A 6,920-nucleotide genomic window follows, 5' to 3' on the forward strand; every position below is an offset into this window, starting at 1 on the left:
TATATATATATATATATATATTACAGTTATTTGGTATATACAACAACATATATTGTATTCAGTAAATATTTTTTATAATTACTGAATTTGTCGTTTGAGTCACTTGTAAGACAAAGTTGGTATAATAATATAAAGTATAAAGTTTACTTTTGAAGAATAGCATTTGAAATTGCTGGAAATTTGTGTGCTATGTTTGGTATTGATACTGTAAAAGCGCTTAAGATCCATCTGTAGTGGTCCTACACAAAGAGGAAAATTTTTCTTGCAAAAGAAGTTTGCAGCGGATGGCTGATATTGAGTAATAAATTGGATGAAAATCCATTTTTGATAACCCGATTTTTTCATCGTTGAAAAGTACACAGCATGGTTACTCATGAAAACAAAATTGGCGGATCGTTTGTCAGTCCGCTCTTCACGTCGTCATCCTTACGAATCGTTCCTTCATGGATTAATCGAAATTAAAGTGGTGAAAACTGAACTAAATAGTTTAGCCACTCAGTTTCCTCCAGTTGTTCAGAGTGAATTCACAAGGAACAAATTGAAGAGCCCTGATTCTTATCAAATACAAACTAGTACTGTTAGAGTAGTAGCTTGTAATTTGTACAATTTTATTTCACATAAAATAGAACAAAATTACAATATACAAGTGCTAATCCTGAAAATGCAAATGTTTAAAATCCAAGGAATTCTGTTTATAAACCGTCAATAATAATAAAAATATTTGTAAAATAGTTGTCTTTCTTTGTACTATTAATAGAAGACTCGCCTGTATTATCAAAATATTAGTTAAACCAACAAAGATTAGATTACTTTTGCTCCCGAATTTCATTGAAATGCTAGAGGATATATTTTTTTCAGTAGTGATGACGAACAAATTAGATTCTTAGATGATTGTAGCTTTACAAAATGTTTCTAGACGTAGAAAAATTTACCAAACATGGACCAATTTTGACTTTGCAAGTTTTTTCAATAGTCCAGAATATCAGAATCAAGTCGCTATTGATCGTGATAAGACCCCTAATATAAAACCCTAAGAGAAACGGGGCAGCACGTTTGGCAAAAATGCATTACACAGGCTGCAAGGCGGTAGCAAGTTCCGCACAGTACCATATATGGTATGATCAGTGTAGATTTGTAAAACGTGGTGAATACTCGTTTATTTCGCACAATTGGTGCGGCCAGAAAACGTCACGACAATTACAAATTCATTTTTTAATATGGTTCATTTTACTCATATTTGTGGAACAATAGATGGTTCAGTGATTCCGCCTCAAAAATGAACTCCTTTGATTATTAGTAGATCGTTAACAACAATAAAAATAACAGCAACCTTTTCGATTAATTAACTAAAGCAATTAGTGTTACTTGAAACAGCTGGTGAGTTTGATTTCCGGTTACGTAACGTACAGATGACTTGTACTTTTGTTGTTTTTTGCTTGTATAATATCCTTGTAGTATCAGTATGACCTTTTCCATTGTGAAACAGAAAGTATTCGTGCACTTCTCTTGCACTTCGTAGTAGGTACACTTGTATTGTATATTCTAACTAATACTATTAGTAGCATTATGAAATAATTGCAGATGTGTCGTGCCTTGCATTTTGAGTTTTTACCACTGTTTATAGTAAATTGTATAATATGGTAGTTAAATTTTGTGTGTGCAAAAGAAATGATTTTGTTTTCCATCTCGACCATACCATGTAGCCAGAGGGAAAACAAAACTTAAATGAATCAAATTGGAAAGTATGACTTCACCCTCCGTAATAACAAGACATGGCGTGTGATTATTGGTTTGGTTATTCTCATTAGAATACATTTGAAATGACAAAAATTTTGAACATTTTCGAAGCATCAAAATGGTTATTCACAATTTATTGGATTCAAAAGATTTTTATTCCTAACGATATCGCGAAACGTACCAAAATAATAGAACCTATGTAAATAGTGTAATTTTGCAAAAGAACTTTTCCCGTAAAAAATGTCATTACTTTTTTGACAATATAAATAAGAAGACAAGTTAAAAATTACAAAACACAGTCGTAAATTGGTTTATAGCTGATGCTGTTTTCTAGCCAACTTTCAAATGATACGTAAAATCCCTCGGTGATTTTCGCGCGGGGGTGTATCTTACAAAAAGTATTATGTCCGAACAATCGGATGGTGAAAAGAAACGAGAGAAACCTTGTTTGTATTGAATCGAGGTTTGAAAATAAACCGAATCAATCGTTATCTTTCAATAACGCCAACTCGAGGCGACCTGTTTTTCATTTTTCTTTGACGGCAACACATTTAATTCTACACTAAGAGGCAAAAAAGTGGCCACACTCGTGTTTTTAGTACTATTTGCAATCAGTATCATTTTATTTATGGTTGTTTGATGAATATTTTTAAAGAAAAAATAAGACAGCTAAATTAAAAAATTAAAAATGTTGCTATGGAAACAATGAAAGAATATTCAATTCAGTACGGAGTATTTCCTCCAATTGCATTGATAACCGCTTACAGTTGGCGTATTCGACGTGGCATCGATTTTAGGAGGTTTTGAATGTAGTGCTGTGGAATATTTTCATACCCTTCTAACAGCGCTATTCTTTATTCTTGAAAATTTTCTGGCATTACTGGACGACTTTTAGCAACTCATTTCCAGGAGGTCTATGGCGTTGAAGTGTCAGCGACTTTTATTTCTCAAATGACCAATGCAGTGATGGAAGATGTTAAAGCCTGGCAGCAACGCCCACTGGATGTATTTTATCCTATTTTTTATCTTGATTTTATTGTCATTAAAATCCAAGATTCCGGCTCTGTAATTAACAAGCCTATCTGGCAGGGATCCATAAGGGTTCGATAGGGTTTAAGTGGGGACTATATGCTGCCACTCCAAACTTTGAATTGAAGCTCGTTTCATGTAGTCATTAACGATTATTAATTAACTTCTTCGGTTAACACATCTTCAATGAATCGTAGATGTTATTGAACTCTCGTGAAGGTCAGGTTTGTGCGACCGTCCATAAAAATGCTTGCCCAAACCGTAACACCACCACTTCCTTAATTTCTCCGAAGTGCAAATGTTGCATGGATATATCGCTCTTCTCCAAACCCTCTCCCGGTAGTCAGAAGATCTTAAACAAAACCTTGACTCATCCGAAAACAAAATTTTAGTCCAATCTCGCTCTGACCACGTGATATGATTTCTTGTGAAACATAACCAAGGTGTTCTGTGCGTTGTCAGAAGTTCTGGACCAGTGGCAAGTCTTCTGAAAGTCTTCACCATATAGTGCGGAAATTGACATTAACATTTCTAACTTGTTGAAGTTGTTGATCTCAACAGCGGTAGGACGTCGATTGCGGAGTACATTCGAAACAATAAAACTATCTGTGAGATGTGACTTTATGGCTACCTGAGCTATGCCTTCTTGAGTCACCTCCATTAACTCCTTCGGACAGTTGTTCTGGGAATGTTAAGAACATTATTTGACTTCTTCCATCTTCCAACAATGTCACTTAAAACCATCACTCAAACAAATTTGAAACATAAAAATGGTACATCTTAAAAAAATGATATCAGTGGAACGTTAGAAAGAAGCTTTACAGAAAAACCAACGAAAAAGAGATTGACTATTCAAAGATTTATTTACAAAATCCAGTTGTAAACACAATTGGAAAATTTTATCTGTCTGTGTTTTATTTACTTCTATTCCTTTAAAAGGGGTCCAAATATTGTTGAAAGGTGGTAAGGTGCATTGTTGAACAATCGAGGATTTTCTAAGAGATAATTAAAAATATTAAGGTTACCACTTGTTTTGCCTCTCATTGTATGTAGTCCAATTAATTGTTTAGAAATAATGTATTGGCTAATAACGATAAGTTGTTATGGAATTTTTTCTTTCTAAGCAGGTTAGCTCAATTAGAAGGTTATAATTTATTTTGCGCCTAGAGCAATCTGGAACAAATTTAACCGGATGTTTTCTTGAAGAAATTTACAGCTCGGCCGCGTTTCTGATAGGATTTTGCCATTTGCGGACCGGGTCACGTTTCTTTAATAACCGTAAATTCATGATTTCAATGAAAAGTTCACCGACCCCCTAAATCGTTTTTATTACCCTTTTAAATCCAGTTGTGGTGTTGTGTAAACGTTAAAAATTGTAAATGTAGTAAAATAAATTCTTTTAGATATCTACTGTTGACAATAGGGAATTATTTAATATTTTAATGAATCCATTTACGTTTTCGTGATCAATTGACCAAGTTGCTTCTTTCAATCAATTAATTATTCTTTCTATGTAAGGTAAGTTTGTAACATTTTTCTATGTAACTTTTTGGATGAGATCGCTGGTGTGACTTTTTAAAACTTTAATGTAAGGGAGCTACTGTTTAAAGAGTGCAGTCAGTTTTGTAATTAGATTTGCAATTTTTAGAACAAAAGTGGGCTAATCTGTAAGGAATTTCGGTACTAAATCAAAAAATGGGGTCAAAACTAAAGTATAGTTACGGTACAGTGAAGTCAATTTAAGTTCTATGTAAAACAAAAATGTTTTTTTAATAAACACTAAAAAATCGTAATATTTGAACTGATTCAGATAAAACCGATCTTTTTAAAACACGACGAGCTGACCACCCTGTATATAAAACTAAATAACGTAAACTTCTTTGGTGTGTTTGTGGGTACGTGATATGCCAACACAAACACACCCAAATGTACTGTAACGTTCACGCTAATAAATACATTCACTTAAATTAAGGATATTATTTTACCTAAGTAAGTGCTCCTTATATGCGACCATATGCGTTTATCTGTTTCAAGTATCAAATCAATTATTATACCACCTCTGTTCTTTAAAAGTTGATTATTGTTTTAAATTTGGTAATCATAATTTTTAATATATAAGCCTAGAAGAAACAAGTTTGTAATGTTAGTTAAATTAATTAAAAAACTTTAAGCAAAATTTTAATATGTTCACTGACGTAAAATCTCTCAATATTATAACAATTTTTTCTGTTCTTCTTTTTGTAATTTTCTTAGACATTTAACATCTGTAAATATTAGATGTATTTCAGCAAAACAGTTTTTTTCATATAATTTCCACGTTTATTTTAATAATCTATTCATCAACTTCAACGCATAAAGTCTAGTGATATTCCTGCAGTGTCGTGTTTTTTAAGTGTGTACATGTACACGTGCCTCGAAGATGACTCCAATAAAGGTGAAATGACGGAAATTTAAAAGGTTTCTTAAATAAATCTAATCCGACCGCTCTTTACTACTTCAACCTTTTGTACCACCGGTCGCTAAGCAGCAATTAATTAGTTATATTGAGATCAACCTACAATTAATAATTAATTGAAGAGGGTCGGAAGGAGGTCAGCTGATACACTTAACTACAGTTATGTCAAGCTTTCAAAGTATATTACGCCATCTTCAGGGCCTGAGTTTATATTAAACAAAATATTTAAAAAGTATGTTAATGCTAAATTCATCCTTACTTAATTATTATTTCATTTTACAATAATAATAACGTATTATACGTTGAAAGCTTATATAACTATAGTCTAGTGTATCAATTAACCTTTTTCCGATCCGCACTAATTTAAATACCCTGTTTATGTTCATTTTGTTTACAAATTAGAGTTTGTCTTCTGCCAATTCGGCTCTGTCAGTCAGTTGTAACCTATTTTTAACCCTGACAAGATAAAACAAAATATATTTTATTTATATTTTCTTATAATACTCGAAAATACTAGAAATAGTACACGGTACTCGTTTTGATATCTAGAAGATACATTAGCCGTATTTCCGTGGCAGGAAAGTGTAGTTTAAAATTTTCAGAAACTTAGTATTATAAGCTTTTTACTTTCGTAAAACAACAAACATTAACGTAATGTCTTTTTCAAATTATTACTTTTGTTTAGTTTAACTGGTTTTTGCCATTTTGACCATTTTAGGTTGCTCGGCGATTTTACATATTTTTGGTCAATTTTATCTTTAGAGTTTCCCAGTATTGCTCCAATTGTTTTTTGGTCTCTGCATGCAATTTTTAGAATGGTATGATCGATTTGCTTTTTCCTTTTATAAACGGCGGCAGAAGTTTTTTGCACTTGCATAAAACTGACAAAAAAAGGAAGAAGTAGGGAATGTGTATATGTGGAGCAACCTTGGACAAAGTGGCAGAATATTTTACAAGATTGAAGGAACACCTCCTGAAATCTAGCAAACAATCAATCTTTAAGAACCGCCTAATAGAAACACGACATCACTTCGACATAGATAAAGACGTCAAAATATTTCACATCAACAAGGGAAGACTATTAGATTGGAAGGAAATGCAGGAATGACTCGAAAGAAAAATGTTTCAAAATACAAATTGCAGATCCGCCCATTATTCAATCGCGCCAATATATTCAAAAAAGAGGGGAAGGGAAATCAACGAGACAACACATTCTGAAGAGAAAAACCAAATGAGAACCTTCTTTTAAACTCATTCGGGTTTTGTTCCAATTGTCCTAGAGAAATTACAAAACAATCTAACTATTGGGTTGTCCGGAAAATAATGCAGGATTTTGGTATTAAACAAAAAAAAAGAAACTAGTTACTTTAAAGCAATGTTCTTTAATCAAAATAATTTCCCATACTCTCAATACATTTCTCCCAACGTGTTGGTAACTTATTAATTCCGTCTGAGTAGAATTCAGAATTTTTAGAATTGATAAAGTCAATAAATGCATTTTCCAGTTCCGTTTGATTTTTGAATATTATGTGTTGTAAGTAGTGGTCCAGGTGTTTAAAAAAATGGTAGTCAGTAGGCGAGAGGTCCGGAGAGTAGGGTGGGTGAGGCAAAGTTTCATAGCCAAGCTCCAATAATTTTTGTGACGTTACACGTGACACATGTGGTCGAGCGTTGTCATGCAACAAAATGGGCCCTTTCC

Source organism: Cimex lectularius, unplaced genomic scaffold (genome assembly GCF_000648675.2).
Source record: "Cimex lectularius strain Harlan isolate CLEC.00 unplaced genomic scaffold, Clec_2.1 scaffold120, whole genome shotgun sequence".
NCBI lineage: Eukaryota > Metazoa > Arthropoda > Insecta > Hemiptera > Cimicidae > Cimex > Cimex lectularius.